Source organism: Hemicordylus capensis, chromosome 1 (assembly GCF_027244095.1).
Source record: "Hemicordylus capensis ecotype Gifberg chromosome 1, rHemCap1.1.pri, whole genome shotgun sequence".
NCBI classification, from domain to species: domain Eukaryota; kingdom Metazoa; phylum Chordata; class Lepidosauria; order Squamata; family Cordylidae; genus Hemicordylus; species Hemicordylus capensis.
Window position 1 is genome coordinate 170269692 of NC_069657.1, and position 23461 is coordinate 170293152.

General features: G+C 44.0%; 1 long non-coding RNA gene across 5 annotated transcripts; it reads left to right on the top strand.

The window, feature by feature from the left end:
* Window positions 1–398: 398 nt before the first annotated feature.
* LOC128329117 (uncharacterized) lies at window positions 399–23061 on the top strand. Of its 5 annotated transcripts, none has more exons than XR_008309521.1 (5): window positions 399–540; window positions 11439–11606; window positions 18091–18304; window positions 21442–21633; window positions 22789–23061. It is a non-coding gene; the product is annotated as an uncharacterized LOC128329117 (long non-coding RNA). The 5 variants fall into 5 exon arrangements; XR_008309526.1 differs by lacking the exon at window positions 21442–21633 and adding an exon at window positions 22418–22682; XR_008309523.1 differs by lacking the exon at window positions 399–540 and adding an exon at window positions 6956–7080.
* Window positions 23062–23461: the final 400 nt, after the last annotated feature.

Genomic DNA, 23461 nt, shown 5'->3' on the forward strand with positions numbered 1-23461 from the left:
CCACCCTGGTTTGCATTTGAATGGGAGACTACATGCAAGCACTGTAAGATATTCCCCTTAGGGCATGGTCCCACTCTGAGAAGAGCATCTGCATGCTTGCATGCAGAAGATCTCAAGTTCCCTCTCTGGCGTCTCCAAGACTGGGCTGAGAGACTCCTACCTGTAACCTTGGAGAAGCCACTGCCATTCTGTGCAGACAATACTGAGCTAGATGTAACAATGGTTTGACACAGTATTTGGCAGCTTCCTATGTTCATATGTTTTTGCCAGGGCAGTTTCAGCTGTGTCTAGAGAGACAGTGTGGGAGGAGATTAGCTGCAGGTGAGTCAAACAGCTTGTGGGAGGTGCCACATTTCTGAGGTGTTTTGGAAGCAGCTCTTGAGAAGACAAGGTTCAGATCCGGCCAGCTTTGCTACCCAGTTCTGTGAACACTTTCTAACAGATATCAAAGGAGTTTTGTGTAGAATTCAGAGGGGAAGTGTGTGCAGAGGTGCACAAGCAGTCCCCCTTTATTACAAAGAAAACACCCAGCATGAGGAGGTGAGTACTACCCCACTTTTGTAATGTTTTTGAAGGACAGAGCTTAAAGCCTTTATTAGCTGACAACTGCAGCTAAGACCTAGCTTTCAAGTAAACAAGCGCTATATATTCCAAATAGCCAATAATAAAACTAGTTATAAAGGTAGAATGCCAGCAGGGGAGAGGGTGCTTCCCAGTGTATTGCATGGAGTGTTGGATGTATGACTATTCGCCGGACGGGCAGAAGTTGTGGGTATGACTCAGTGCAAAGATCTCCTGGCTCTCAGGGAACAAATTTGTTCCTTCCTACAGGCCAAGATGGTTGGTCTGTAGAAGCTCAGGGAGGCAGAGAGGTATGCAGATGAGATGCTCAGGGATGTGATTGAGGCATCCCACTCCCAGACTGACAGCTCCTCTGCTTTCATGGAGAAAGAAGGTGTCATGGCCCAATCAAAACCAGTCCCATGATTCTAAGCTTCACCGCTGCCACCAGGGGGTTTTACAGACAGGGCTCCCCCCCCCCATCCAATCCTGATTGGAGTGTGCCAGTCTGCATATAGGGCTTTGTTTTTCTCCAAAGGGAGGCTGTGATTTCTGGTTTAGCCTGAGTTTAAAAAACCCCTCTATTTCCAGCAGCTTTTGGGGGGAAACTCCAGGCTTCTGCTTTCTCTGAAGGTGTTCATGGAGGTGCTGATGGCTATGCAAAGCAGGTGCTGATGGCTATGTGAATGGTCCACCTAATAGAGGTGTACATGAATCATTTTTTTGTTTCTATTTGTACCTGAATAGAAACACCCTTGATTTGTTTTGGGTCCAAATCTGACCCCCCTGAATCACCCGATTCGATTTGTACCTGAATCTTATGAATCTGAATCAATTCGGATAAAAAAAAGGGGTCCTGGGGCAAAAAGAGTGGGGGTAGTGGTAGTGCCCAATGGGTGGAAGCTGCCACCCAAATTTCAAAGAAATTGGGCAAAGGGCTGATTTTTTAATGAATGTTTGAAGTTTATGCATCCTTAAGATTTTTCCCATAGGGAATAATGGGATCAGCAGCCTTAGTTAGAACTCCCCGGGGGTGGGGTGTCACCAGGGTGGCCCAGGGTGGGTTGTGGTGGGTGATAGTGCCCAATGGGTGCAAGGAAGCTACCACCCGGATTTGAAAGCAATTGGGCAAAAGGCTGATTTTTAAAGAATTTTTGAATTTAAATTTTTGAAGGTTGCACGTCTTTGGGGCCGATTCGGGCAGAAAGGGGGTTTCGGGGGCAGAAGAGTGGGTCAGGTGGTAGTGCCCCAATGGGTGCCTGCTACCACCCATATTTCAAAGGAATTGGGCAAAGGGCTGATTTTTAAAGAACTTGTGAAGTTTGAGCATCTTTAAGCTCCCCCCCATAGGGAATAATGGGGGTTTCAGCAGCCCCATAACTCCACTTGGGGGGCACCAAGGTGGCCCAGAGCGAGTGGTGGTGTAGTGCACATAGAGCACCAACCAGCCCCATACCCACAAGCCCATGGGTACTAGGTTTTGTTGTTTCTGAAGTATTCTAAGTGTAGATTCTCTGGTAGCAGATGAGAGTGGATTCATTTTCAATGACAAGAATTGATATCACTGTTCTTAGCAGACCAATGTATTTTAAGAAAACCTCCTTCTCTTTTCATTCAATTTTATCCTGTTTATTTTTAACAAGAGAAATATATTTTTAAAAAGTAATGAAAATTGTGACCAGAATTCTAGAAATTCTTGCTTCCACTAGTATTGTTGGGCTGCTCTGAAAATCCAAGTGTTGGTGGCATAACAGGTACCTGTCTAGCCAAATGGTCAGAACGCCTAGGGAGAAAAATGCCTTTTAATGCGATGTCTTCAAAGCTAAACATATATGGAGACAAACTCCCCTGAGTATGGATATGGAACCATGAGAATGTAGTCTCAGTGCCTGGATCCTGTTAAAAGGCCTGGCATTTGATATCCTCTATCCCACTTTCCCCTCATTTAGATTTTTAATTTTACCTTCCCCCTTATGTTTTTCAGCTTTATGTAGGTTTGTGAAAGGTCTAAATGCCTAATATTCTGTAAATGCCACTTGATCTAGCAATGTATGTGTACAGATTTGTGGAGGGAAATTTCCAAGTTTGTCAGACCATGTCAAATGGCAGCAAATCCCTCTTGCTCAGACCCCAAATACTGTGGCCTATCAAAAGAGTAACATCAAAGCTGATTATTTTACCAAGAGGCACCATACAGGGCGACCCTTTGATTTCTTGCTTTACAGCTTACACGGTCAGATAAAGCTAATTAAAATAAAAATGCTCAGAGTCCTCTTTATTTGTATTTTGGGGGAAGGTGGTCAGGGTGGGGGGCTCAGGCTAATAAAAGACATTGTCTCTACACATTCTGATGGCCTGGTTTGGGCCTGGTTCTTTTAACAGTGTTTTTCTGTAGGATGAATAGTTGCTGCCTTAAAAAAAGAAAGCGGGGTTGGGGTTGGGGGAGACCTTTAAGGAAGAGCCTTACACAGCATCAGCTTCATGTTGTGAATGATGCTGTACCGCAGCTGTTTATTCCTTTGATTCTTCTCCCTGACAAGAATGTTAAGATCAGTTTGGATAAAGTGAAATCACCTTCCTGTTGTTTGCAGCAAGTTATGCAAACAAACACTCCTGTGATATTTAGAATGGCAGCAGTTAACTGAGAGCTGGAGGTTTTGTGGTTGAGTCAATAGAGACGGAGCAGATGGGTCTCCTATTCTAATCCCTGCACTGCCTTGGATGTGAAAGATGTGTGCCGCTTAGAACCAGTCTTTAAATAATGACTATACCATATGTTGCTGCAGAAAAACACATTATGGTTTGGCACACTTAGGCAAGAGAACATGTTTTGTATCATTTAGCGCTTAATTGTCAAACTTTTCACAATGTTATCTTAAAACACAGAGCTAGCATTCTCTTCTCTTTTTTGCATTTATATTCATATTACGATGGAGGGATGTTTTTTTTTAACCTGCTTTCTCAGTTTGTCCTTCAGAAAACCAATTTCACTACTCTATTTTCAGTTGTATTTAGTATGTGAATGTGTCTATCAAAGATTAGATGTATTTTAGGCAGTGATGCTTATGCCTTCCCTTTGTGGAGGGACTGCAGCATGTGGCAGAACACATGCTTTGCATGCAGAAGGTTCTGTTCAGTCTCTGACATCTCCAGGTAGGGCTAGGAAGGACTTCTGTCGGAAGCCTGAAAGAGCCATGAGCAGTCAGTGTAGACCAGTGTTTCTCAACCTTTTTGGAGTCAAGGACCGCTAAATTCTTCCTGTGTAGTTTCAAGGACCGCTACATTGCTGATTATTAAAGAAACACTTAATATCAATCAATTAATTAAATCAAAGTGAAATTAATTAAAATGAATTTAATCAAAATTTAACTTTTGAAGTTCTAGCAGGCCAAGATATTAAAATAAAATAAATTGAATTAAAAATTCTAATAAAAAATACAATAAAATCTGTACAAAATACATAACAATAAAATGCATTGTTCTTTAAATAAAATGCTTCCTCTCCCTGCCGCTTCCCACCCCCCCTTCCGCCCCTTTGTGTGGCCTGTAATGCAGTTAAACAGGATTGCTGGAGAAGCACTGTACTGAACTTCTTCAAGGAAAATAGTGGATCTCCAGGACTAGGGGGAATCATGCTGTCAGAGCAGACTGCTCCACACTTTCCTTCCAAGGAGCAATCTGCCCCTAAGGCAGGACTGACTACACTTGTGGACCGCAAATCTCGGGAATCTGAATGACTTCAGTAAACAATTACTGTAGTGGTCCTTTTTAAAAAGATATAGAAATCTAATCTAATAGTTTTGACAGGTTTTTCTAGCAGTGGGGTTTTTTTTAGGGTTGTTTTTTTGTTTTGTTTGTTTTTAGAGGGGAGGTGTTCTGAGACTAAAATTTGCATTGAAGCCAGTTCCTTGGACCTGGAACTGTTATCCGTTTCAGATGTGTGAAGAGCTGTGTTCAGGGAAGAGCACTCTGCACATGGTCAGAGGTGCCCATATTCCAGGATTGCACTCTGGCTCAAATTAAGAACTGAGAGTTCCCCTCCTGCCCAGGTCTTTTTTTGAGCTAGGACTTCACTCCAAAATCTGTTTTTATTGCCAGAGTTAGCTCATGTGAAGTAGTAATACATACGAGACTGCCTCTGAGCATTCAGAAATTCCCCTCCCCTCCCTCCCAAATTGTTAACTACCACTTACTCTTCAGGGGTAAGAACTCTTCAGGGTAAAACTTAAAGGGCAGAGCTCCAGGTTAAAGAGTATTGCTTCCAAGCTAGCTTGTGACCTGGTACTTCCTTTCCTCCGTGGCGACTTTTCTGTTGAGGTTTTGTTCCTGAGCATGCAACACCCTAGCAGTCCGTTCCCCACCGCTTTCCCCCCTCCCTTCCGCCCCAGTCCATTCTCCGTTGTTCCGGAGGTCCCTGTCCTCCGGCAGCTTGCCCTCCCCATCCCCCGGCAGCGCTTTCTTTCCCTGCTGGGCTCTCTCCCTCCCCGACATTTTTGCCCACCCACCTCCTCTGCCAGGGCTGCCGTTCAGCTGACTAAATGTCTTTGTGTGGGGGTGGGGGTGGGGTGAGCCTTCTATTCACCCACCCCTGGCGGCGGCGGATACAAGAGTGACGGCGTGGCCTTCTGCCTGGCCCAGCGTCACTTTCCAACGGCGAGGTGCACCTGCGCAGTTAATAGACTTAACGGCGCAGGCGTGCCTTGCAGCCATGCCGTCGCTCTTGTATCCGCCGCCGCTGGGGGTAGGTGGGTGGATAGAAGGCTCACACCACCCCCACCCCCACACACAGACATTTAGTCAGCTGCATGGCAGCCCTGGCAGAGGAGGCGGGCGGGCAAAAATGGCGCAGAGGGAGGGAGCCCAGCAGGGAAAAAAAGCGCTGCTGGGGGATAGGGAGGGAAAGAAAAGTGCCGCCGGGGGTGGGTAGAAGGCTTGTGCACACACACACCCCACACAGAGACATCTACTCGGCCACATGGAAGTGGCGGACCCTGGGAGAGGCAGGCGGGCGGGCAAAAATGTCGGGGAGGGAGGGAATCCAGCAGGGAGAGAAAGCGCTGCCGGGGGGCGGGGAGGGAAAGCTGCCAGTGGCAGGAGGAGGCACGGACCGGCACTCAACTCGTCGCGGACCGTCACCGGTCCGCGGACCGGCAGTTGAGAAACACTGGTGTAGACAATACTGAGCTAGATGAACCAATGGTCTGACACTGTGTGTGTGTGTTCAGCACGCCATGAAAATGGATGATGAGAAATATTAAGCCACCAGATTGGATGCACAAAGGCCTGCTCCTCGTCGGAGTGGAAAGAGACCCCCTGTAGCATTGGTTCCTTCTTCTCTCTGCTAATATATGGGCAGTGACATTACTCCAGGAGAGGGACAATTCCCACATCTGGATTCCCTGATGCAGCCTGTGCTATAGCAGGGAGCCATGGAATAAATCCCAGAATATGAATACGGTGAATATTTATATACTGCTTTTCAACAATAGTTCCCAAAGCAGTTTACATAGATATAAACAAACAAACAAACAAACAAACAGAACGACCACTTTAAAAAGGTGCCTCTTTGCTCAATTAATAGGAAAGCATCACTATTGTTCGTAAACAATATTAATTGCATTGTCCTACAGTTGCATAAAGCATGCTTTCCCACGGTTTTTAGTCTGAATTGACTGAGAAAATAGGTATGAATCTTTACTTTAAGGAAAAGTCTATGTTACACAACATCAGCATCATGTTGTGAATTATGCTGTACCGCAGCTATTTATTCCTTTGCTTTTTCTCCCTGACAAGAATATCCCTCTTCAGACTTTTTTTTAAAAAGGGGATACTGTACCCACATGTAGGATTCCAAGAGCACACCTGGAAGCTTTTCACATGTGGCTTTTGAAGGCCTTTTACTCGCAACTGCTCTGGAATGGAGGGGGTGCGTTTACATATTGGTTAGCTTCACCCCAAAGTCTCTGCGAGTTATCAGGGAGCAGTTAACACACAATTTGTGTTCTTCACTGTGCATTAGAGTGTAACCCGATATATATCTGGGATTAAAAAAGCCCACTATTTGTGTCAGCTTTTGGGGACAACTTTGAGTTTGTAATAAAGTCTCTCTGTAAACTCGCGGTAAAACCTGCTGTGCGTAAAAGCCCCTGTAAGCCCTGCCCTGGTGCGGATGCACCCAGAAATCTCTCCCCCATCCTATCCATGCTTAAGCATTTGTCTGTAGAGACAAGGAGCCTCAGCCTCCTAGTCATGGAAAGAATATCTTAATCGTTACCATGTTTGTCTCTGCAGACAAATGCTGTAAGCCTGGACAGCGGGGGTTAAGCTTTTGAGTGAGTCAGCACTAGGGAAAGGGCACCCTGTTCTGATGAAAAGCCCCTTAGATCTGACAGTCCCTGTGCAGCCAAAGCTTGCTTCCTCTGAGGAGATTTGGAACTCTGGGCACCTGCCTCCCTAGTGGGGCTCCTCTCCTTCCCAGAACCCCCTCCATTTAACCCGGGATCAACTCCAACAAAGGAGGTGATATGCTCAACTGGCTGCTTGGGGCCTCCCTCTCAGTGGCCTACTCAGGAAAGGGGAAGTCATTCTCTTTTGGATCAGGGCGATCTTGAATGCCAGGCAGTGGTAGGGATCCATTTGCAGACCAGCTTTTGTTGGCTCAACAGCTCCTTTGAGCTCTGCCCTCCATTGCTGTAGGAATGTTGTTTTTTAAACAATCATAATTCTTAGAGGTTAGAGGTGATAAAAATGACCCAGTAGTAGCAGTTTATGTAGACATTAGAAGCATCTGACATTGCTGCTGGTGGTGGCAAGTGGGGCTTCTCATATTTGCTTGTTTGTTAGATTTACACCGTACTCCATCCCATAATCCAAAGATGCTCACAACATTTTTGGATTAAGGATGTTGTCCCCAACGTGGGACTTTCTTGCTTTTTAAAGGATGGGAAAGTTCTTATAGGGGAGGGTCTGGAAGGCAGTTGGTTCTCCTGAGGCCAATGGAAGGGCCTCCCTGTTTTTCTTTGCCCTCTCCTGCAGCTTGATGGTAATAGCTGTGGAGGATTTTCAGAGGAGAGGGGTCAGGTGACAGTGGGTGCCCCTCAGGCTGATCGAAGGTCGGGGTGGCATACATGCAGATGCCCCATTTGTCCTCACAATCACCCTGTATAATAAACTAGGCTGAGAGAGTTTGACTGGCCCACAATCACCAATTGAACTTCATGGCAAATAAATTGGGCCTTGACAATTGGTCATCTCCAATATGTGTAGATAGTGGGGAGAAGAGCTTAGATGTATGAGCTGGGAAAAAGTGGGGGATGAAGACATTCTGGGTGGTGGTGGGGCACTTGTGCTGTACCCACATTGTACCTATATTTCTAGACATGCGACACACACAGAGTTTGTTTTAAACCACCTATGTCCCAAGTCTTTATGATGGGGCAGACTTTAAATCAATAAAACATATTCTGTCTGTATAAATTTCATTTTAAAGGATATATCAAGAAGAGACAATTGCATCTCAGGTACTCTCACATGCCATGAAGTGGATTTCAAATGGCCCTGGCATGGGGCCATTTGGTTATGTGATGGGAAGCTTGAGATAAGCTTGGGATACCATTGCTTCTAATTTTTCTGTGAAGTGAATATGGCAACTAGGCAATGGTTTTCTTGTCAGCTTGCACCATGTTAATGCCTAAACACACACACAATCTTCCACTAAGCTATGTCCCCTCCCCAGGGTCGAACATCATCCTGATCTTACAAATGTTACTCATGCCTTAACTGTCCCAGCCACATACTCTATAGCTCCACAGATCCAGTTTTAAAACAGCATGATGTTTCTTTTCTCACATCTGTCTATTTTAGTAGTTTTTATTTATTTTATTTTATTTTATTTAAAATATTTCTATACCATCCAAAACTTGCATCTCTGGGTGGGTTACAATTAAAATCATTTAAAACATCAAATCAATTAACAATTAAAATCATTTAAAACATTAAAAACATTTAAAACCCAATATTAAAAATATTAAAACTATAAATCTAACTAAAAGTCTAGGTGAATAAACGTGTCTTCAGTGCCTTTTTAAAAGTTGCCAGAGATGGGGAGGCTCTTATTTCAATAGGGAGTGCATTCCAAAGTCCAGGGGCAGCAATGGAGAAGGTCCATTTCAGAGTAGACACCAAACGAGTTGGTGGCAACCACAGACGAACCTCTTCAGATGATCTTAACAGGCAGTGAGGCTCATGGTGGAGAAGACATTTTCTTAAATACCCAGGGCCTAAGCTGTTCAGGACTTTATAGGTAATAACCAGCACATTGTATTTTGCCTGGAAACGTATTGGCAGCCAGTGTCGTTCTTTCAACACAGGAGTAATATGGTCTTCTTTTCTAGATGACCCAGAGACCAACCTGGCTGCCGCATTCTGAATCAACTGCAATTTCCAGACTATGTGCAAAGGCAGCCCCACATAAATCACATTGCAATATTCCAGCCTAGAGGTTACCAGCATATGTACCACCTTTTTGAGGTCATTCATCTCAACCTCAAGATGACACAGCTGGCGTATCAGCCGAAGCCGATAAAAAGCACCTCTGGCCACCGCCTCAGCCTCCTTCTCCCCATGATGTTGACATGGAGAAATAGATTTGGGAATCATCAGCATATTGATAACACCCTGCACTAAATCTCCTGATAATCTCTCCCAGCGGTTTCATGTAGATTTTAAACATTGGAGACAATATGGAGCCCTGAGGGACACCATACCGAAGTTCAGATTTTGAAGAACAACAATCTCCAAGAGACACCATCTGGAATCTGCCCATGAGGTAGGAGCGGAACCACTGCAAAGCAGTGCCTCCCACCCCGAATCCCCTCAGACATTCCAGAGGATACTATGGTCAATAGTATTGAAAGCCGCCAAGAGATCCAAAAGGACCAACAGAGTCACACTCCCTTTGTCAATTCCCAATTGGAGATCATCCATCAGGCCGACCAAGGCAGTCTCCACCCATAGCCCGCCCAAAAGCCAGTATGAAATGGGTCAAGATAAGCTTATTGTTAAGGCTGGTCAGTGCACAATTTAACAGGAAGAATGACCAGAATAATAATTATTTTTATTTGGAAGAGCTGATCAACTGTCACTACAGCAAAGCACAGTGAATAACTAAGGGAGGGCCTGGCTGATTTCCATTCCAGAAGAGAACCTCTCTAACATGCAGCAGTGTCCTTCACAACTTCTATGTAATATCTGCATGCAAAACAAGTTGCTAGCTTTTTTCTGCTCCAGTTTTCTCACTTCTTTTTCTTTTTCTTTCTTTCTGACTTGGGGCATATTCAGAGAGTTTGTATAGCACTGTTTCTAATCAAGCAACAAGAGATAAGCAGACTTCATTTGAAAGTGAATCCCATCAGCCCTCCACTGAAAACAAACTGCATTATTTCTAACAAGTTTTCTGGTGGCAGTCCCCCATCTTCCCTTTGTGTTTGCAAAGTGCTACTGATTCGGTTCCCATTGCTCTGCCTCACAAACAAAGCAAAAACCAGCCTTTGCTTATGTTGATTATGACGCTGTGCCCAAACTTCTGATTTGGTGGTGTCCAAGAAATTAAAATGATAGTCGATTCTCTCCTTCTTTTTGAAGATGCCATTATCATATCCTTTCAGGAGATGTTGTTGGACATTTGCTGCTTTCCCCCCTCCCGTAAGACATTTGTCTGAAATGGTTCCAAAGGAACATATCACTTGTGAGGCGTTTCAAAAGGATTTCAATGGATCCCATGCCAGCAGTGTTTCCTGTAGACAACACACAACTATTCACTCTCTTTGTTAATGGTTACAACAATTTACTTTTGAATACTGACAAATGGTAGTCCTCACTGGCAAAACTTGTTTCACACTAAACTTTCCTCCCCACATTTCATTATTTAGCAAGGATTTTCATAATTACACAACTCTTTATTATATTCCGAGCATAACTGTAATCTATAAAATATCCCTAGATTGATATGCACTCATTCAGATGTGAACATATTTGATCCAGTTCTAACAACCTGCCTTTTAATCCTTCCATTTCCACCCTGTAAAAATATGCTTCTCCTAGTCCTGATATGATCCAATGTTTATGCCCTTTCTTACAGAAATATTCCACAATGAATATTCTATCACCCCAGTTAGAATAGCTAGGATCCAATGCAGTATTCTGATTTTTAACTCTATTGTGTGTTCCCTGCTTTAAGTTCATTTACATTCCTTTTATTAATTAAGCTATATGGTGCTGAAAGAAACAAAAACATGAACTGCTTTCCTTGAGTAGGGTTTTTGTGTGTGTGGGGTGGTGGTGGTGTTAAATTAGAGGGACACTGAGTTAAAAGAATTAACTGCATTAAAAAAGTTAGTGGGCTTTTTACAAATGTAGAAAATAGAATATCATCAACAGAGAGAATATGTAATATCCCTATGGAACTTTTGAACTATTTGCTTCCAACTACTTATTGCTCTAATCTCATTTGTATTAGCAAAAGTCACTGACCTAACTTTTATATGCTAAGCAGCTAATTAAGGGGCATGCTTTCCTTTTTCTATTTTCCACCCTCATATTCCGTTTTCATACTTAAGAAATGAAACTGATTGTTCCCACTGCTTTGATCACACACTTCAAGCAACACCTAATCCCCATAAACATATTGGTGGAAGAGTGTAAAAATTAGTGCTTGGAAATGTTTGTGTTGCTAAGGGAATAATAAAAATGATTATGAATAATGTGTTTTTCTTTTCTTTTTTAGATCCTTTGGTGTGAAATAGAGCATTTTTAATGTCAATGTTTGCAACAGATAGTGCCTTCTAGATAATGCTTCTTCCTTATTCCATATCTTTCAGTTTTGTTGAAGTGTCTTATGTTGGCTGGGTTCTTGGTGGAATTTAAAGCCATGCAGATGAGAAGAGATGAATGTTACTGGGCAGCTGCTAAAGATCCAGGACCTTCAGATGGACCCACTGCTGATCCCTGAGGCCACCATTATGCCAATAGCCTTCAAGTCAATCCAGGTAGTGGGGGTGGGGGTGTCACCCAAGTAGGATGTTGCCCATGGACAGCAGTTTGTCAAGGGACCCCTGAAAACTGGAGCTGGCCTTGCAAATGAGCCATTTCCCCTTCATCATGTTTCAGTCCTCATGTTCCAAGGAGTTCCCTGAATTTTCAGTTTTAATAACAATAATAAGGGCACAATCCAATTCTACTGTAAAGCAACACATAGACGTCACACAGAGAGAGAGAGAGAGAGAGAGACAGAGAGACAGAGAGAGAAAGCAGACGGGTGGAATGTGTCTGTCAAGCAGAGGCGTATCTAGGAAAAATAGCGCCTAGGGCAAGCACTGAAATTGCGCCCCCTGTCCAAACATCTGACACCCATCTTTCAGATAACGTTACCATAATATCAGATCAAAAATACAAGTCAAGCTCGTTAATCTTTTAATATTTAAAAAAATATTTAGCAGTCGACATAGCCAGACCAAAAAATGCTGGAAAACTACAAATTTCAGTATGCTGGGGCTCATGAAATACCCAAAAACTATGTGGAGGTATACTTGGAAAACTAAACAGAATTGCCTGTCTAATTATCTACTATGCATTGTAGCATCACTATTACATAAGTTGTAAAAATAAATGGAGAATTTGACTTTCCCCATATACTCTGAAAATAATTAAAGTATATGCAGAATAAACTGTGTCACTGCTTGGAATAGATTCTAGTCTTTCAGAAAGACAGTTAAAATGAGAGAAAGAGAGCAAGAAACTCCCAGTGGGCCTTAATACTAAGGATTTCACACTGATTCAAAGACAAACGCACCATTAATAGTCATATTATTAAGACATCACATTTAACTCACTTATCACAAGAAGCAAAGTAAGAGGAAATGAATACAATCCTAGCTCATAAGCTTCAGCTCAGTATTCACAAGCCCTGATTCTCTGTACATAGTGTCAAACTAAATATGTGTACAATGACTTATATTATATTAAATCAATTTTTTGTAACCTGTAGCCCTTTTGGGGGGCTTCCTAAAGGCCATGGGGGGGGTCTTCAAAGGTCCCCCCTCCCCCTGCTGGCCTCTAGGGCCTCATAGGGACCATCTGAGTATGTGCAGTGGCTATTTTTATTTTATTTTATTTTAATGGCTGCTGAAAACAAAATTACCACTGTGCATGCTCAAATGGCCTCTGTGAATCCTGGCATGGCCTAGGGCCTCACAGATGCCATTTGATCATGTGTGGTGGCCATTTTGTTTTCAGCAGCCAATTTTTTTTAAAAAAAATTAATTTTAGAAAATGGCGTCCCCCTTCAAGTGGCGCCCGGGCATGTGCCCTGCCTGCCCCACCCTAGATACGCCCCTGCTGTCAAGGGAATCCCAACAAGGAGAAGTCCATGAGTGATGGGCAAGTAGGGAAAGATGACACTAAGAATTGGATCTAAGCCTGGTCTCTAACCTTTCTGTGTATGGAGAAATAAAAGAAAACACACAGACAGTGTTCTACTCCATTGGCTCAGGAAACAAGTAAACCTGTACCCACTATTAACCATGCTTTGCCTAATGAGTGCAAGGGAACTAGGATGATTGACAGGCCTTTGGAAGTTTGGTACTTCAGCCATGCTAGACCATTTGTATTCAAACATCTGCTGTTTTGCATTGATCTATGTTACCAGTGTACCCATAGATAAACAGCTTCCCCCCACAATTTCTGACTCTGAGCCTGAATAGAAAATGCCTAAAAATAAAGCACGTTGGCCATTGTTGACATGAGGGAAGTGTGGCACATGCTCTCATGGGAGGCTGTTTGCAGGAAAACACTCATGGGGCTGAGTGAGACGAAGCATGCAAGCGCTGATCTTGTGGTTCAGGGAAAGATACAAACTGTCTGACTGACTCAGCCCTCCTTACCAGACATCATATGATGAATAAGTTTATATTAGGTGCAAAGCCTTTGAACAGACAAACATTTTGTTATCAAGAGGGGAAAAATCTAATGTTGCATAAAACCCTAAAAAGGAACTTGGAGATTTCAGGAAGTAGTAGCTAAATTCTCCAGAAAATATAATCAGTAATGAATTTCTTTATCATGCTAATGTACTGAGGCTGTTCTCATGCACAGCCTAACTAAGGCTAGGGAAGCCAAGCCTGGATTATTAGGCTCTGTGTGGGAACCGTGACATCCTGGCCTCTGGAGCTCTGCTGTGCTGCTTGGCCCAGTGCTGCTTGTATGGGAATGCTCCCAGAAATGTGTCTGTGATCATCTGGGGGGGGGGGGAGGTAAGATTTGTGCAGCCTTCCCCCGCCCTCCACCCGCCCAGTCCTGCAGGGGCGTAGCAAGGTTGGAGAGGGCCCAGAGACAAGATTTTAAAATGGGCCCCTCGCTGATATATATACACAAACACACTTCACAATCTAGGTTTTTTTTTACTCTCTGCTCCTGCCGATCTCCAAGAGACTCAACATAATTCATAGGGGGTGCAATGTGGGTGGGTGGGGAGTCATGTGATGTGCCTCTGGGGGGCCCCTCGAGGCAGTGGGGCCCCAAGATGACTGCCTCCCCTTGCCTAATGGTAGTTACGCCCCTGCAGTCCTGTGAATAAGCTTCTATAGTCCACAGAGCACATTTAACCAAACATGCACAGTTCTAATTGGTCCAATAAAAGCAGGTTATCTAAAACCTGTGCTTCTTTCACACAGATTAGAGAGCCTAACATTTATTTATTTATCATATTTTTATACCTCCTGATATGTACATCTCTAGACGGTGTACAAAATTTAAAACAATATTTAAAATTCAACACAGATTAAAATACACTATTGTTTTGTTCATGTGTCTACACATGATCCCAATCCTACTGTGGCCTGGACTCTCTGGGAATCAGCATCAACCACCAGGTCACTACTGAAAGCAAGCCTGGAGACTTGAATGGCTTGATATTTTGAAAAAAATATTGTGGTGGTGGTGGTGATGTTGGTGGGGGAAGCTCCTTCAATAGCCTCGGTCAGAATAGGCAACCCTAGCCTGCTCCATTGACTTATAAAGTATAGGCCGGGCTCTAATTTTGTCGTCAAAATAGATGCATGGGTGGCAGGACTTGTGGTAGCAAGCATGAATTGTCTCCTTTGCTAAGCAGGGTCCACCCTGTTTTGCATTTGCATGGGAGACTATATGTGAGCACATATAGTGTGCATAGAGCATAGTGTGAGCACTATGAGATATTCCCCTTAGGGGATGGGGCTGCTCTGGGAAGAGCAACCTGCATGCTTGCATGTAAAAAGTTCCAAATTCCCTCCTTGACATCTCCAAGATAGGGCTGGGATAAACTCCTGCCTGTCACCTTGGAGAAGCTGCTACCAGTCTGTGAGCTAGATATACCAGTGGTCTGACTCAGTCTAAGGCAGCTGCATATGTTCCTATGACCCTCTCTCTTCCCCCACATTACCTCCCAACAATCTGTCACCAAAACATATTTCTCCGTAACCTGGCTATCATCCTGGAAGTGAACCAGGTTGAGAGAAAAGTGCTTAGGGCGCAGGGGGTCAGGTACCAGAATGGGGAAGAGGCAGCACTCTTCATTCATGCACCACTTCAGATTAGGCCACTCAGTGGAGCCACTGCATACACTTTCCCACTGTTAAGGTCAATGGAGCCGATGCATAAACTAACATGGTTGCAGCTGTCATGTTTAGACATACCAAGAGACAGTAGACCTTGGAGTGCTAGGTTGGTGCCCAATCCTGTACTGACCTGCTTGGGCCATCATCTCCAATTAGAGGCGCTGAGTACCAGGACTGATAAAGCCCACTTAGAGTAGATAATACTGGCCTAGATGGACCAAAGGTCTGACTCCGTATATGGGAACTTCATAGATTCATATGAATCTCGGTATATCAAGCCTGTACATCACCACACTGGCTTTGGCCAAAAGGGGGATTTGGAGCTAGACTTACTAGAACTACATGAGTCATACAAGTACTGCTTGTACTTGTATAGGCCAGAGCATGCTAGGATTCAAAGCCCGAATTATGCATTACATTACATGCAAATCCATTAACAAGACTCCTAGGGTGTCCCCCACCCCCAAGAGACCCAACTTCAGGCAAGGGCATATTTTTCAGTACTTCCCTAGCTGCTGCTTTCCTGCCACAAGTCCCTTTCTTCCTCCCTCGCTCTACTTGGGCTTTCAAACACATAATGAATCCTAGGTTGTCTAAGAATGTAAAGCTCAGACCCAGCAATAAAGGAACTCAGCACAGCAGGGGTGGCTCATCCATGAGGTGAAGTGAGACGACCGCCTTGGGCACAAGCATGCCAAGGGGCTGCTGGCATGGGGTCCTCACTCTGCCCCTCCTCATGTCATCCCACCTGCCTGCTGCCAGCGCCGCCCCACCCCACCCCACAGCTGCCAAATCTCTTCCCACCAGACTCTGCCGCAAGGTGTTTTCAAACACCTGCAGAGGAGGTAGAGCAGAACAAAGAGTTCTGGTTTTGGCCCATCCAACGGCCACCAAATCCTTTCTTTGACCACTGCCATATTTTTCCTTCTGTTGTTCAGCCACTGCCAAATCCTTTCTGAGATATTGTTCTTTCTGGGTGGATAGAATTTGCCATAGAAATGCGTTGTTCACAGCTTCCCTATGGTGATCATCATATGTGCTTTGACTCTCGCCTTGATGCTGTTTGCCTTATGCCTCACTATGTGAAAAAGGTCACTCTGGGCATTGCTGTTTAATTGGTAGGAGCCCATGTGACACACACAAGACTAAGCATTCTGGCTCTGATGTAAGGACACAGCCCTTGCACTGGGGCTGGCACCACAGCAGTCCTAAGTACTTCTGCCTGCTGCTTGCCTCTTCCTCTGCATGACCAGGATCTGCCAGGAAACACAGACAGCCCATGCTGGCCTCAAGCAACTGGGTGAAAAACCATTGAGGGGCGGGGGGGCTTGACAGACTGTGACAGACTGTGTCCCAATTTCCATGCTTTCGACTGAGTTGTAGCTTCACAGCAAAGCAAACCTCTTTCTTTGCTGTTACAGCTAAAGCTGAGATACACAGTCAGCTGCAATCCTGAGCACTATATACTTTGACATCCTGGAAATCGGAATGATTTCAGAAATCCAGATTCCAAGTCAGTGTGCTCAGGATCATAATGTTAAACGTCACATTTCCAATTTGGGGCCCAGTTTTCAAATTGCGCTGCTGCCTCTGAAACTGTCTGTATTAACACATTGACAGGCGTAAAGAGGTTTCCAGTGTTAGATGCTTAATGATGAAAGAACTGTGAGGAGCAAAACGGATGGATATAACATGGAATCTGCAAAGCTATATTTGTCATCATTAATTGTCTCAGTAATTTAAAGTGGTAATTAGCCATTTAAAGTGGTAATTTAATTGCTTTTCCTCATGCAGTTAAGGGCCAAACTGCACATGACTTTAAGCAAATGCAAGGTAGCTGGGTGCTTGATTTGCCTTTGTTAAATAGTACTCGGGAGAGAGGAATCGGGTCTGGAACTACGGAGCTATGGCAGGAAACCTTAGCCCTTTGCCCTTGCCAGGGTCCTAAACTGGTGCAAATGAGAATTTTTTCCTCCCTGGTGAAGCAGGAGCTGTGGATTGAGATCAGGGCAGGAGCAAAGGTTTAAAACCTCAACTGCAGTCCTTTTCCCTGCATCTGCTGTTTAAAAGTAAAAGTTAAGTGTGCCATCAAGTCGGTATCAACTCCTGGCGACCACAGAGCTCTGTGGTTGTCTTTGGTAGAATACAGGAGGGGTTGACCATTGCCACCTCCTGCACAGTATGAGATGATGCCTTTCAGCATCTTCCTATATTGCTGCTGCCCGATATAGGTTTTTCCCATAGTCTGGGAAATATACCAGTGGGGATTCGAACTGGCAACTTCTGGCTTGCTAGTCAAGTCATTGCACACAATGGCAGAGCATGTACTTACAGTAACATCTAGTTTGACCCTAAGGTAACTAGAGAAGGAATTTCAAATCAAAATAAGATGTATTCTCCTCAGTCTAGTGGTCCCTTCAGTGTGTCATGGACAACCTCCCTGCTAGCCAAAGGTGCCAACAGCAAGCCCAGATATTGCTGCCAGAGGCGGGGGGGGGGGACATTCCTGAGCTTGACATCTGGGCCCTGCAGCTGGAGTGAGTAGAAGGGGGAAAGCGAAACAGTGCAGGCTGTCATCAAAAGATAGTGGTGGTGCCAAGTTAGCATGGGAATGACATACAGATGCCATTTTTACTTCAGACAAATAGCTCAGCTATTAGATAAAGACAAAGATGAGCTTAGAAAAGTCTGATCAGTGAATGAATATTGGCTTTTATAGCTGAAGGGGGCTTGGAGGAGACATGTTTGTTCTGAAGTCCCAATGGCCAGTTAAATAATATTTTAAATGCAAACAATCTTGTAAGCCTCCGTACAGAAAAACAGCCAAAGACTAGTTTACAGCAGCGGTTCTCTGAATAACTCACTGTTTGGGTTTTTCTAGCCAGATACTTCTCATCTGATCATTGCGCAGGGCACAGGGTGTCTTCTGAACAGACCTAGCATTCTGAAAACCAACACAAATCAAAACACGTCAGGTTGTTGCATTGAGGCTAAAGGAAACTGGAAGCGTATTGAACTGGTCTTGCTTTAGAGGTCTGATCCAAACCAATGGCAATCTTTCCATTGGCTCCCATGAACCTTTAATCAAGCTGAAGGTGAGATAACTGTACGTCTTTTGTGGATATATATCCAAAAGGAATACTGGGTCTTGAAAGTGGAAACCAAGTAGATAGTTGAAACAAAAAAGAAAGAGGTACTATTTATCCAAAGATATATTGCATTGAGCTTAAGCTTTGAAAGACAGCTGAGAACAGCAGCAAACAAACGCAGTGGCTATCCCACACAGTGCACGTAAGCAAATTGATTTTAACAGGCTAAGGTCTGCCCAGTGCTATGCTGAATTGACCAGTATCTAAAGATAGAGCTTTTCTGTTGGCATCACTAGCAGCACTGACAGGTCTTGTAACCAGTTGGGAAACTACAAGCATTCGATTCACACATTGTTCTGTAAGGATTTCCTCAGGCTAAATGACAGAGCATGAAAGAGTCCCATTTAAAGGAGCCAGTGAATAACTAGGAAATGAGGATCACACCAGGCATTCTCAGAAGATGCTTGCAAACGTGCTTCAAAAGACCTCTCTCTAAAGCAATAGGAGCTTTCGGGCAAGCCAGGTTTGCTGTGGTTCCACAGCCGGCATGTCACCATAGGCCAGAATCAGAGACAGACGCCCCTAATGTGACTCGTCTGTGTTCTACTCCTTTGCTTTCTAACAGGTCTTCATTCACAAAAGTATTTTGTATCCTGGAAGGCAGCCCTGGCTACCCACTGCAGACCACTTCTAACATCTCCTTAAACAAAAATAGTCTGTCGCTCATTCTTGTCCTGGTTCTGTCTCCACCATGAGATATGTGTACAGCTACCCAACTGCCTACATGTCAGCCCCAGGCATGCATTGTGCGGACACAGTTGCACTTGGCTGCAGACCTTTGCACAGCTTCCTTACAATAATAAGCAAGGACACTGCTCATCTCAAGTTGGATGTCTAGCTGATACCTTCCTGGCTCATGCAATTAGCAAGGGAATGTGCCAAGAGCACACCCATGGTGATGACTTCCGCAGATGTTCCAATGCCCTCCTAGCATGTCCCTTTATCTCAAGGAGGGGGAGCTGTTTATCTGAATGGCTGCTCTACATCTGTTTCAAGGAGCCATCCAGATGAGCAGGCCCCCCCCCCATGCTATAAAAGGATGTGTGCCAGGAGGGCATCGGGACTGATGGTCCACAAAAGATGTGATAATGGACATGCTCTTGACAGGTCCTCTTTCTAATTGTGTGGGCTGGTAAGGGATTGTCCAAACAGGCCTAAAGGATTTCACAAACCTTACTATAATCAGTCATGCTTACTGTAGACTAGCCTGGCAGGTAGTGCTTTGTTTGTTGGAGAGGAGAGCTGGTCTTGTGGTAGCAAGCATGACTTGTCCCCATAGCTAAGCAGGGTCTGCCCTGGTTGCATCTGAATGAGAGACTTGATGTTTGAGCACTGCAAGATATTCCCCTCAGGGGATGAAGCCGCTCTGGGAAGAGCAGAAGGTTTCAAGTTCCCTCTCTGGCTTCTCCAAGATAGGGCTGAGAGAGATTCCTGCCTGCAACCTTGGAGAAGCTGCTGCCAGTCTGTGGAGACAATACTGAGCTAGATAGACCAATGGTCTGACTCAGTATATGGCAGTTTCCTATGTTTCCTATGCTGCTATCCCCACACTGCAGAAGGGGAAGTTGAGGTTTAGCGGATCGTGGCTTGCTTAAAGCTGTCCAGAGAGCTTGGGTTGAGGTGAGGGTCAACTCAACCAGCCACTTCCTGACAAACTATTCATGTACTGGTATACATATTCTCTCATTCATGAATATATGCTGGAATTTTAAAGGCGCTGTGATGGGAAATGGTTATAAAGGTGCCTTACCCCAGAGAGCCATCCATGAAATGACACACATCAAAGACCTTTGACACTTGTGCAACTCCACACTGTGTACTTACAACTATACTAGACATAAAACCATGTGGTGGTGGGTGGCGGGGAGAGAAGTGGGATTTTCTTTGTCACCAAATATTGTGGAAAATTCAACACCCCAACAACATAAGTACCACGGAGGAAAGATGTCTTGATTCACTCCACACCTGCACTCCAAACAACCTTTATGGACAGTCCTAACCTTTTCTACAAAGGGCCCTGAGCACAAGAATTTTAATTAGAAAAACAAGACAAATCCTTGTAGCTTCTGGTGTGTAGAAGAATGGTCCCCAAACACATGAAGATACAATTGGTGGCCACTGACAGCCCATCAGGCAGAGACCCTAGTAACCTGAGCTGAAATGAAGACTGCCACAATTTCCTGGCTCTTGCTGACAAGACAATCATATCTTAAGTAAGGCTGAAGACAGACAATCATTGAAAAGTAGCTTGGGAGGCTTTGCTTCCTCTGGTGTGTTTGCAATTTCTTTTGTTCCCCCATCACTCTGGTCAAATAGATTTTGAAACAATACAAATCTCTGGATTGCAGGAGGAGCAGCTGGGATTTCACTTTGTGTCTGAGGAAAGCAGAGATGATTTTCATTGGTGTGATTGACATTTCAGTTCAGCAGCTAGCTGCCCAATTGGAGTCTGATCTTATGGAAAGAAGTCTGTGTCTGTCACAACAAATGAGTGACTACACTAGCCACTGTAGAGAATGATTGTGTGGGGGGAAAGGTTTGTGTGGAAAGATCCCAAGCCAACATGGAAAGAGAACATGCAGCATACAAAAAGGGCAGTTTGGGGAAGCATAAACACGGAACCTGTTGTTACTAATTTTCCTCTCCGTTTTGGTTGTGGACAAGAGGCAGGATCCAGACTAATTTATGACTAAGCACCACTGATATATATGAGTCAAGTTCCATTAATTTCAATGGGACTCTGCCCAAGGTCTGAAAGACTACAGAATTAAGAATTAGTCTTAACCAATTCATTGTTCCATGAACCACAGTATTTCTTTTTTTACTTAAAAAGGCAGATAAAAATTTCACAATGATAAACATTTGCTTCACTTTAACACATTTCAAACCTAAATAAACCCTACACTGGTTTTAAGATAACAGACACCAGGAGGTTATAGAGATAGGGGGCTTTACTGTGGGAGGAAGCAGTGCAAGTTAGGATGAGTTAGGACAAAAGTATATATAGGAAATATGAGCATAAGTATAAATAAACATAAATCAGAGTAAATCTGGGCCATTCACATTTCCGATTTTTATTACAGTTGATTACAGTTTGCTGCGGTTTTTCAAACCTTGGCTTGTTCCTACGGCAAGTTTCTCCTCATCCATCCCACCCATTTCTGGCCTATACAAATGCAGAGAAGGCAGGGTGCCCCTGCCCCACCTCCTGCTTCTTATTGGTGTGGCTGCTGTTTCCTGTGGCATGGTGCCCCTGCTTCCTGCTTGCCTTCCAGGTAGCCTAGGAGTGAGTGTGTCCCAATGTGTGCTTTCCAGTTTTTTTTTAAAAAATTGTTATTTTAAAAAGTATTTTCTGCCTCTTGTGCATATACTGCAGAACGATCCATGTTGCCTATTCCATCTACTGTCATTTTGCACTGCTTCAGCTTTGGGGCTCTCACTGGGAGGGGGCGATGAGCCTAGGCACTAGGTTTTGCACATGCATCTTTCTCAGGGATTTCTCCACTTGTTATTATTTTATAATTATTTTATTCGGTGCTTTGAACACCCCCGCTATTGGAAAAGGAAGAAAATGAGTCAGAAATCCTTTTGAAGTAGAACAGCTGCGCAAGGGCTCCTCCTCCTCTCCTCTCCTCTTCCTCCTCCTAAAGCCATCTATGGGGAGAAGAGACAAGAATTCACAGCGTGGTAAGGGATGGACAGGGAGCTCTGAAAACTGGTACATGGTGGATGATGGCAAGAGTCTGTGTTTTGAATTTCAAGAAAATTTGTCCATCCTTTGATTTTTAATGATTTTTAAAATCCAGTGATTCTTGAACATGAAGGTTTTTTTGCTGCAGTTCTCAGAGCTTAGTGTGATTTTGGCTTAATCTTTAAAAAATAGTCTTGCCATCCTCCACTCCCTATGTGCCAGAGCTCCCTGCCCAACCATTACTGCGCTCTGGATTTTTTCTCTTTTTCCCATAGATGGCTATGTTTTTTGGTTTTTGAAGGTGCTCTTGCTCTTGCACAACCATGGTACCTCAAAAGGATTCCTGACTTGTTTTCTTTCTTTTGCAGTAGCAGAGGTGTGCAAGACTATGTTGCAATACTGAAAAGACAGAGAGAGAGAGAGAGAGAGGCTCAGTTATTGCAGCTGTGATTGTGATTATGGGGAAAGGTTGCTAGACCTGTGGAAACATCTGCAGGGAAGGACAATCATTTCAACACTGCAGCAAAGTACAACTATGTCCAAGATACTTATGTTATACATTAAGGGCCAGTTGTCATGAAAAAAGCCGAATAATGCCACTGTCTGTATGAACAGCACCAAACTGAAGGCACGGTAAATACCTCCCTCATACCTCCCCTACCTTAAGTGTTGTGATCCAGGAGTAAATCACCATTTGGAAAACCTCCTGGATGTATTTACACTTCTATTTGTTCGACAGGTTGCTTAAAGGATACCTTCCTCTTCTGTCCAGGTGTGTGAACTATGGTGATTCTTTGAAGACATCTTTTAATCCCTGTCATTTGATTGTCCCTTGCTGATTGTCCATTGAAGACATCTGTCTGGCTTAAAATGAAATGGCCTCCTGGGAGTCTAGCTCCATCTGTTTCTTCTGAAATATATATTAAAAATATGATGTAATGGAACATTATTTATTTGCTCACTGAGGAAATTGAGTTTAATATGATGAATGAATGAACGAATGAATTAAGGAATAAATAAATAATTCTTATTAAGCATTGGGAATGTTCTGACACCTTTTCCCACCACACACACACACTCTCACAGTCATATATCAAGACAGTTGTAATTCACTACAATGCAGAAAGTGTTAAACAAAATATACACTCATGACGTTGCTGGTTTGAATCCTTGCTGGTATGTTTCCCAGACTATGGGAAATTCCAGTATCGGGCTGCAGCGATATAGGAAGATGCTGAAAGGCATCATCTCATACTGCATGGGAGATGACAATGGTAAGCCCCACCTGTATTCTACCAAAGACACCCACAGGGCTCTGTGGGCACCAGGAGTCAACACCGACTTGACGGCACAACTTTACTTTATAGTTTATTAGTTTATTATATTTATATACTGTTCAACTGACCAGAGTC